Below are 10,910 nucleotides of genomic sequence, written 5' to 3'. Positions count from 1 at the left end.
ACTAATTTAATAATATAATAGACTTATGGTAAAACTTAATTATTTCTTATAAAAAACAATTCTTTAAGAAACATTTTTTTGGAAAGCCAGCTGGAACCTGAAAAGCGCGGGTTCCTCAAAAGAAATATTATCAGTAGCGCGATATGGAAACTTATCTTTATGAGACAAATAAGGAACTTCTGATAAAAGCAAGGTCTGTTCGCGTAAGATTCCCTTTTTACACCGTGGTATTTTATTAATAGATATACCGCGAATTCTAAAAAATGATGCCCCTAAAAACTAGAGGGCAGGTGCCCCACCCTTGCCTCGCTTTTACTAATGATTCGTCTCTTTCTCAAGGCCTAATTCCGGCGCACTCGCTTACAATTGTAACCGCATTTATAAAAACTACACATAATGCGATCTTATCCCGAGGGGTCCATACATTTGCATCGAAATCAGCCGTGGCGTGGTGCTGCCAGGGCCGACAAATCTGCCACGACGCGCGAACAAGTCCAGCGAGATGCAACAGCAAGTTTCACACAATCACTCTTTTTATATCTATCGTTTTCCTGATCATTAAAATTCTATACACTTTTTTATTAAATAATGTTCAAGTTCAAAAAAGCTATCTAATAATATTTATCTATAAAATTCTTCCAAATTTCCAGATCTATCGAAAAATAAAAATTAGACAAATTTTGCTAAATTTTATTAAAATTTATATTATTTTAAATTATTTATTTATATTTTATATACTTACAATTTTTTATTGTTGCCTATAGAAAGTCGAAATTTTGGTTGATCTTTTTGTTTTTCTTAAATATTTCAAAATACACCTCAAAATAGCTTTGTTTACCTAACGTTTTTACAATCTTTTTTTGATTCTATAAAGATTTGGTTATTTTTACCGTAAGTTTAAATTTAATTTAATTTAATTTTTATTGAAACCCTAAGAAAGCCTCTTTATCCTAAAGGATGCTCTAAAAATTAAAAATGCATCTCGAAATTTCCTGACGTACCTAACATGTATACACAATTTTATAGATTCTTTAAAAATTTCGGTTAACTATTCACTTATTTTTCCACTTTATTTTAATTTTTTTTGAAAGCTTTAGAACTTTTTTGCGTTTTAAGATAGTTTTCGAAAGAAATAATTAAAAAAATAAGGACTAGTAGAACAAACTAAATTAAAACAATATTTAGAATAGTGCAGAGAACAAGCAATATTACCTAATTTTGGGCACTCAGAAATGAAACGAAATAATTTAATAATTTGATATTTATATCTAATAATTTCTGAAAGCGTCCCAAATTTTAAAATTTTGTGATAATTAATTTCGATTTATTTTATTAATAATGGTAAAATTATGAATTTGAGAATACTTGGGTATTAGCCTAGCTGATTACTATTATTATTATTATTATTATAATTATGAAATATTTTTAAATTATAGTTCTAGAAATTTAAAACCGATTTATAGTGTTTACGTAAACAATATAATTTTTATTTACAATTTGAGTAAACGGGGTGACATGACGCCTTAGATAATAATTTCAATGTGTGATCGTCAAATTAAAAAAAAAATTGTAGAGGAAACCTCACTGATTGTATAGGATATACTTTCCTTTAAGCGGTACGGTTTTCGATTGATGAAAACATTTAATCTATCAACGATTAAAAAATGTGAATGGAAAATTATCCAAACCCTCGATTACGTTTTAATTCGCCAATATCCTTATATTAAGTAATTAATATATATATTAAATATAATATAATTAAATTTTTATGTATAATAAGTAAGAAAATGGTTACTTTAAAAATCAGATAATAAAATCAATTTGAAATTTGCCTTCTTATAGTGACAATTTAAAAAAAATATTTGAACAGTAATTATCAAAAGTCGGTTTGAGTACTGGCTGATCGAGTCGTTTGTTCCGAAAATCTAGCCAATTCCTAAGATATTGCGCAAAGATATCATACGTGTGAAACTAAATTTGAAATCCTTTAACTACACAAGTAAAGTAGAAGCTATACTGAGTATGGTTTATTCCAAATAGAAGAATTTCATTAAAAAATCAGAGAGGCGTCATCGTAAAAAATAAAAGTATTTAAAAATGGTGAAGGGGCGGATTAAATGACACTATTCGCCCCGGTCATTGTCAGTAAAACTTTCACTTATCTGATAATATGTTTCGAGAATAAAAGTAATTCTGACTAATTTTATTATAATTAACTTAATTTTATTTGACTGCCTATTGGTTCTCGCGCCATTTTAGTTTTGTCATTGCAATAAAGAGAGCTCTATAGTATAGAGATTATTATCAATTTTATTTTATCTTCACATAAAGATAAAGCTATTCCTGATAATATAATTATCTTTTAAACGTCTATGTTATAAAACAAAGTAGAAATAAAGAAATGATATATTACCAAAGATGTTAACATCTTGGAAGTTAACAAAAAATGTCTACTTTTGTAGGATCGAGATTTCAATGAACGGGAATTTACCCGCCAAACCCTGATAGCAAATACAGCATCCCCATAATACAATTAGTATTTTTGCGACTAGCTTCGAACGCCAAAATTTACGTGAAACGCCAGTGGCATACCCTTTCATTTCGAAACTCCCGCAAACAGCTACAAATGGGCTAAAATTATACCTTACAACGCGAGAGTCGCGAGCTAAGGCTCGAGTCAAAAAATGTTTCCTTTTTTGATAGTGTACGAAACACGAGCTCGATATCTAGCATACGAAGCGGCCCCTTGAATAATTCGTCTTTTCTTCGGCCATGATAATTATAATGGCCGCGGGCTTCGAAAGAAGGACTGCATAGAAGAGCGGCCACGGAGAAGATATGATGAGACTCGGGCTTTTCTTTTTCATTTTTTTACATATATTCCCGCGTTCAGAGAGAAGCGTATATACGCGATGGGTCGTTTGCGCATAACCAGTTTAATAGGCAACTCCGGAGAGATTCAGGAATTTATAGGTGCTGCTAATTGTTGTGGTAAAATTCGAGGTAATATATTTTTCACACCAGATAAGGCCCGGCGTAATGGTACGCGTCTTCGGTACGCCTCGGCTCGTTTTCAATGGGAATAACGCGTGATTATACCGAAGACAGGAACGAGAGAGATGAAGCGGAAATGTCACTCCTTAAAGGCGGGGCTGTCCTCTTTCTCGGCTCTTCAATTATCTTAATGAGACGACGTTCAATTAATTGAATTGTCCTCGTCTCGCGTGCGACTAATGCTGGTCTGGACGACCGCGCGAATTGCACCGCGTTTAAGTACTTACACGCTAAGTATTTCACTGATGAACAAGTTGTTAAAGCGTAGGTTTAGGTTTCGTGAATTAAAGTTCAAAATAAAATTATCTTAATCGTAAGAATTTAAATTTTACACCATGGTTTCAACTTTAATTAAATTTGAAATACGTTTATAACGACGGATACTTTAAATTTATTTAAAAACATCACATATATTTTAAATAAATAACCCGTTATTTTAAATTTATTTCTATTAAAAATTAAAATAAACTTAATAAGCAAAACCAGCGATGGCTTCTAGAAAACGTTTGTGTTTGGTCTGTCGCTCTAAGTACAGGGATGATTTATATTATGGTATAGCCATCTGGTTTTTCGGAAAGATGTACCATCGACTAAACTGCCTTTAGCCCTCCCACCAAAGCCATAGCCATTAAATGAACTATTTCATCTTCCAAGCATCGCCGAATTGCTTCTCCCCTGAAGCCGAATTATATCTCTAAGAAGTAATCATGTTCCATGCTGATTAGGTAATTTCTTTAAATATGTTCGTACAAAGAAAATATGATGTTCACTTACAAGAAGAGTACCCGAGGTGTTTATTGCCGATTTTGTTCAAAGTCGGCCGTAATGTTGACCTATATGAGGTATGAAATTTACCAAAGGAGACGTTGCACTACCCATTCGATTTCCTATGGCAACCGAAAATGTTTTTCATCACTTAAATCAAAAATATATCCATTTAAAAAAGCATGGGATTTTCTCGGTTTCACAGGGTCCTTCCTTCGAAAATTTATAAAAAAATAAAATCACGAAATGGGTAATTTGGATTACAATTAGGTAAATTTCACCAAGTTTGGGTAATTTGGAACATTTTTGGGATAAAATTGTAATTGTTTTTGGAAAAATAAGGAAAAAATCTAATTTTTGTTTTAAGTGATGAAAAACATTTTCGGTTGCCTTAGCAAATCGAATGGGTAGTGCAACGTCTCCTTTTGGAAAATTAAATATATCATATAGGTCTAAATTACGCCCGACTTTGAACCAAATCGGCAATAAACACCTCGGGTACTCTCCTTGCTACACTGAGAGAAAAAACCATAGTTTTAACAGGATAAATTTACATGAACCGTCTGTATATCACTTGCACAGAATAATCCTGTGATAATTACTGTTATCCTTTAATTTAACAGAAGATATGAACAGGAAACATGTGTGTACAACGAGTACAGAATAATCCTGTACAAATTACACGTATCCTTTTTTATACAGGAACATAACTACATAAATGGCCTGTATTCTATAAAAATGGGTTGGTCTTGTAAAATGTACAGAAGGACATAGTGAAAATGTTCAAGAATATTTGCAGCTGTATTTATTACACATATAGAGAGTGTAAAATTAACAGTTCATTATGTAAAATTTACTTGAATAACAGATATGTACTTAAACGGCTAGCTTCAGTAAGATTAACATTGAAGTTCTTTAAAAACATTTAGCATATCTGACACTGTAGATATACTGGAATCCATTAATTTCAATTTAAAAACTCAAACGTATAATTCATCGGAGAGCCAGTATTATTGAAAAAGTGGTTATTTCAACACACAAATTTTTTAAACGGTTTTATTTATTGTTTCATTGCTGTGGGGGTGCGCCCCGTACGACCACCCTTCATCTACTTAGTTAATAGCATCTGAACCCCGTCAATTTAACTATGCATAATGCATGGTAATTTCTTTGATAATCCTTCACCCTGCAGACCAAGAAGTGATTTGGAAATGTTTTCGATTATGACATTGCCCAAAATTATATTTTTGGGAGCACTGCCCAAGGCAGGGATTGACTAAACTCTATTTTGAAATCTATTAATGATAGAGTCATGATATGTTTTGTGGTTATAGTCATCCATTATCGGCCTCAAATAGTTTTAATTAAATTTTAATTAAAACGTCATACAAACTGTAAGAAATAAATAAGAAAAATGAATAAATATAAAACCGTGAGATATTTTTTACAACCTAAGCGAGTTTCCTTCGGAAAAGAGCGAGCGTTTAATATTTAGTCGTTTGTCGAATTGATTTACAGCAATAAACAATTCGGTAAAATACTACTTACGTGATTATTTACTTTGGTTTATAGAGAGGCTAAAGGCTCTGTCCGATTTCTCTTGAACCAGAGGGGCTCACAATTAGATTAGTACCTATCTGGCAAACCTGAAAACCCAGTTGCCTCGTAAAACATGTAAAATTTTGATCCAAAGTATTCTGACTTTATTGTTATTTTTTAAACAACATAATTTTTACTAGTGAAATAGCTGTGTATCCGTAATTACGTAAACATGTAAATTAAAATCGTGCTATATTTTGAAATATAGTCTCTTTACGTAGGCTACCTTAGCTATATACTAGAAATCAACCTTACGCGTGAAACTTTTAAAAATTCTAACCAAAAAGAACAAGTTGTGCAAATGTGCATTATTGGGTCTCTCTGCGGGATTTGACCCTTTTAGCCCCGGATTTTAACAAATTGTCTGTGCGGATAACCTTTTAATTATATATTATTGGAAATGTGAGATCAGCCCTACATATTAGCTGCATTTTCCCTAGCTACCATGTCAAAAATTCAGTTTCATATTCGTAAATTTGACTAAACGTGTTAGTGTATTTTTTACAATAATTTTTGTTGATTTAATTATTTGCTACTTATCGAATTTACTGAGGTGTAAAAAGTAATTTCTACCGACGGATGTGTAAAACCAACCTTAATATGCCAATTAAATTACGTATAAGGTTCACGTACTCCAGACTGTTATTCATGTTGATTTGACAGACTTTATTACTGTGTTATTTACAGCTATTTCATCATGTTAAATTATCATAAAATTACTTAAAAAATTATAATACGGAATAAGCTGTTATATTTACAGAAACGTCTTGGCATCCCCTGCTTCCAACACTTTAATGTAATTTGAACAGGGCTTTTTTCTCTCAGTGTAGTAGAATATTTATTTTAAGATAGTGAGACAGGAAAATAACAACAAGTTTGTGGCGTGATGTGTTGTACGCTTCCACGGCTGGTCGAATAAATGTGTCATGCAAAGTACATGTTTCCCTTTAAATAATGCATCGGATTAAAAAAGCTAAGATGCGTTTGGAAAAAAGTGTGTATTTATCTTTTGCCAGAAAGTATTATTTGGCGTCGTCTATTAAAACTAAAATCGAATTTCTCATGGCTCTTAATGTTTATTTTCCTAGGCATACAAGATAACTTTTTGGATGCTTTTTCAAATTACGCCAAATACAATATCATCCATAAAGTATCGCCCTCTCGCGTTGCATAAGCGTGAAAATTATTAATTTTTTTACTGAAGGTTGCGATAAGACGATTTCTCAGTTTACAGGAAGAAAATCATTTCTTGTTATTCCGAAATTACAACAATATTTGGTTGATTTACTTTTTTAAAGATTTACTTTATGATGTAGTAGGTGAAATAGTACAATATCGTTTTTGAGTTTATTCTAATAAGATAAATTATAAAACTTGTTGAATAATTAGTTAACTAACTAATCATTAAGACTATTTTACACGTGAATAATACAAATTGCTTTTCAGTATAGATTTAAAAATTTGTCCTTTTAGTTTTAAACTAACATTTATAAAAAATATTTTTTCTTTTCCACAATTGCAAATGCAACATATATATTCTTAACTTGGACTTTTAGTTTCTAATCAATAAAACTTTTTATTAATTTTTATAAAAATTCTATAAACATTTATTTGTGATATTAAAAAAAACTTTCCCAAGTTTTTATACAGGGTGTTTTGAATTGCTCTGACTTGTCATTTTTTACAGAAACTTCAAGAGATAAAGTTGCGAAATTTTCAAGGTATTATTATTAGTGTGGGATCGCTTTAAATCCAAAGTTTCAGAGAAATCGGAAATAGTTTTCACAGATAGGTGCTAGAAAAAACGTTTCAATGAGAAAGTTGTAGAGAAAGAAATTGGTTTCATTGGAAAAGAACACTTTTTCACGGAGATATGAGCTGATGGAAAAACAAGCTGTCCATAGGGGCCAATAGCCTTGCATTTTTGTACGTAAATGAAAGAAATCACGTAAAAATATTTAATTCCTTAAAAAAAGTATATGTAATTTACCAAACCCACAATTTAGGCTTACAGTAGCCCTACTACGCACAAAGGTGAAGTTTTCAATTAGTGTGAAATCTTTATGGTTTCAACCATTCTCTAACGTTAATTTTATTGAGTCTAATTAACATGCCACTAAATTATTCTCGAGATCAGCGTGCTTTTATGGTCGAGTTGTTTTATAGTGAACGCAATCGTAACACGCATAGGGTTAGTGAAATGTTCACCGTTCGAAAGAGGACCAAGCCACAACACCGACTGAATGTTTGCTCGGGGATCGAGTAGTTGGCCCATTTTTCCTCCCAGCTCGTCTTAATGGACAACGCTACTTGGCGCTTTTGCAGAACGAAATAGCAGACGCTTTAGAAGACATTACGCTGGAAGCTAACAGACAGATGTAGTACCAAATTGACGGCGCACCACGCCACGTACCTAGATGTGTAGTGGAGCATCTTAACAACGAGTTCCCTCAGCGTTGGGTTGGCAGGAACGGTCACGTTCGATGGCCGGCGAGGTCTCCGGACCTAACTCCGATGGACTTTTTCTTGTGGGGGTTCATTAAAGCACAAGTTTACGTGATTTGCGTCACCCAATCATTGCAGCCTTCAAACTTGTCACTCCTGATATGATCAGACGCTCGTTTCAAAACATGCTTCATCGTGCCCAAACATGTATCACGGCAAACGGAGGTACCATAGAACCTCACTTGTAAAATTCTTATATTTATTCGAATAAAATGTTCAATTAATTTTTTCAGATATTTCTTTCATTTAATTACAAAAATGCGAAGGCTATTGGTCCCTATGGACAGTTTGTTTTTTTTAACAGCGCAAAATCTTCGTGAAAAAGTGTTATTTTCCAATGAAACCAATTTATTTGAAATTTTTTCCTATTTTTCTGAAATTTAGGATTTAAAGCGATCCTACACTAGAAATAATACCATGAAAATTTCGCAACTCTATCTCTTGCAGTTTCTGAAAAAATGTCCAGTCATTGCAATTCAAAACACCATGTATAATAAATTTTATCTGCATGGGACTTCTTGTAGCGAATCGCGAAAAAAAACCTTGCAAAAATATTCTATACCAATTCTACAGGAACGTATTTGTTATTTATTACAACGCTTTACGAAAATTAACTTAATTTTATTACACTGATTTGATAAATACTTTGATTGTTAATTAAAAAAACACTTTAAAGGGAATAAAATACATTTAATAGATTCTATAAACCCTAATGTCAGTTCTTAAGAAAATTCCTGCAGAGAAATATAAAAAAAAATCTTCAAGAACTGATCTGATTAATTTCTTTTCACCAGGGCGCGTGGATATCGAGATGGGCGCGTGTCAAAAAAGATTACCTAATAGTAACTTATTGAATTCTATTAAAGCGGCATTTTCTCTCCGCGCAGGGTTCTAACGAAGGTCATTATCACACAAACGTGAGAGTGCGAAAGGTGTATCATGTTGTAATCATGTTGTCAAGGCCCGCACGATTTCCGCAGAGTGGAGGTTCCGATTACAGCCGGCATCGGGCCGACCGATGATTGCTATTCTCATTTTCAATGACCCCGCTTCCCTTCTAGCAGCGCCAGTGTGTGCGTTTAATGACAGAAAATTCGTCTAATCCGTAAATAGGGGAGAGACGATTGCTTAATCAATCAAAGACTGAAAAACGCTCTTGGTGGGATTCTCGTATCAAATCATTTTGAAATAGGCTTAGCGGGAATTCTTGAATTGATTCGAGACGTGTTTGACCTTAAAGGGAGTATAAACTCATGTTAGATTAAAGATTTTCACAATTCTAGTGACTATAGGCTTCGCAAAACTCGCAAAGGTTTGGGATAATTGCGTCTAGTTATCTTAAAAACAAGTCATAGCACTTGCTAGTTGATAATATTTTAATTTAGTTCATATTCACTCTCTTTAAAGGTAATTGAAACAGGTTAGTTAGGAACTTTTTAAAGGGAATTTCAGAATTAATGGATGCCTATAAAGTAACCGTGGAATCTTTATAAATTATAGCTTTATGAAGAATGTGATACACATATAAGCTGAAAAACAATTTTCCCAAAGAGTACAACAAGTTCAAGCATTATCAAATTTTTTAACTGTTATTTAACTGGCCAGAATGTTGATAGCCCCGACAACTGGGATAAATATTTTTTCGATTTAACCTGTTATAGAAAGAAAAATTGTTATTACATTATCACCAACTCGGGGATCGTTTATGAATAATTAATTAGGAGACACTTTTTAGAATAATTTAAAACTGTTTCTAGGTTTGGCGGCACTTTTTTGTTTGACAAGTACTGCCGAGCATTGATTGGTCTAATGTGCTTTTACTGGTTAAAACGATCTTACAAACTAGCCTATAAGCAAAAGACATATTAATACCCTTAATTAAAATAAGGTAATTTAACGCTTAGGCTGCTAAATTATACCTAACTTTAATCTCAAACTAATATTAATATACCTAAGCCTTATTAATAACAGTGACACGAATGTAAGAAAATAATAACATGCTTTTTAAGTGGGACGCCAATAATATCGAAATAGCACCACTCGTTTGCCATTTCGCGAACTTAACTTTTATGTGTAGTATGTAAACCATGTGCAACATTTTAAAGATACTTTAAGAAAAGCCTATCTTAAATTGAATATGGCTTAAGAACAACAAGAAAAAAATATGCCTTTGGTTTGCATAATTATATTTTTATTTTACTTTTGTAAAAACTACTAGTCTTAATCTAACCTTAAATGTATTATTCTGTGAAAAACTTGGTCTAAGCAATCCATTCGTAAATTTTAGAGAAAACGAACCGTAGTAAATATTATTCGCTTTTCGGGTGAAACGACAGGATGGGTTCGGCTTAATGACAACGTTTAAAAAACCACGCTTTCTAAATTCGGAGTACCAATTGCGAATGCCAAAAATATTCAACAATAAAGCGGTTTGATTTAACGCCTAGAGCATTCACATTTTAATAAACGAAGCCAACATTGTTCTTATGATCATTTCTAGTACTAATGAAATACACATTTCTATAAAATAATGTGCCTCCTTGCTTAGAGGGTGAGTACTTTATTCTCAAATAAATTAAGAGAAGGTTTAATTAATAAAGCCTTGCCTTATGCAGTAGTCTTGAGCAACAAGTAATATTTTATTTCTTAATTTAATTTTTCAAGAATGTGTTTATGTGTACTTAGAAATAATGACAACGTTGAATTGATAATGTTGCTATAGCGACCCTCTCAATTTCAAATAGGAAGCTTCTTTCTCCTAAAAAATTAAAACATCTTGGTATCTCATGGTTCCCTGAAACTGACGTATTCCGACTCGCTTGCAAAATAAACCGGTGACGTTTATTCCTCCCCATCGTCTCGTGTTCGGATATGTCGAACATTATGTCCACGAAACCTCATTATCCCTTAAAATAAATCAAGACATTCTTTAATAATATTTATTATTATTTATTATTCATGGTTTAAGCATTTTTATTATTTGAATT

The sequence above is a fragment of the Leiobunum rupestre genome, chromosome 2, assembly GCF_980474605.1.
Source record: "Leiobunum rupestre chromosome 2, qqLeiRupe1.1.hap1, whole genome shotgun sequence".
Classification (NCBI taxonomy): Eukaryota; Metazoa; Arthropoda; class Arachnida; order Opiliones; family Sclerosomatidae; genus Leiobunum; species Leiobunum rupestre.
This window is presented reverse-complemented; position numbering follows the sequence as displayed.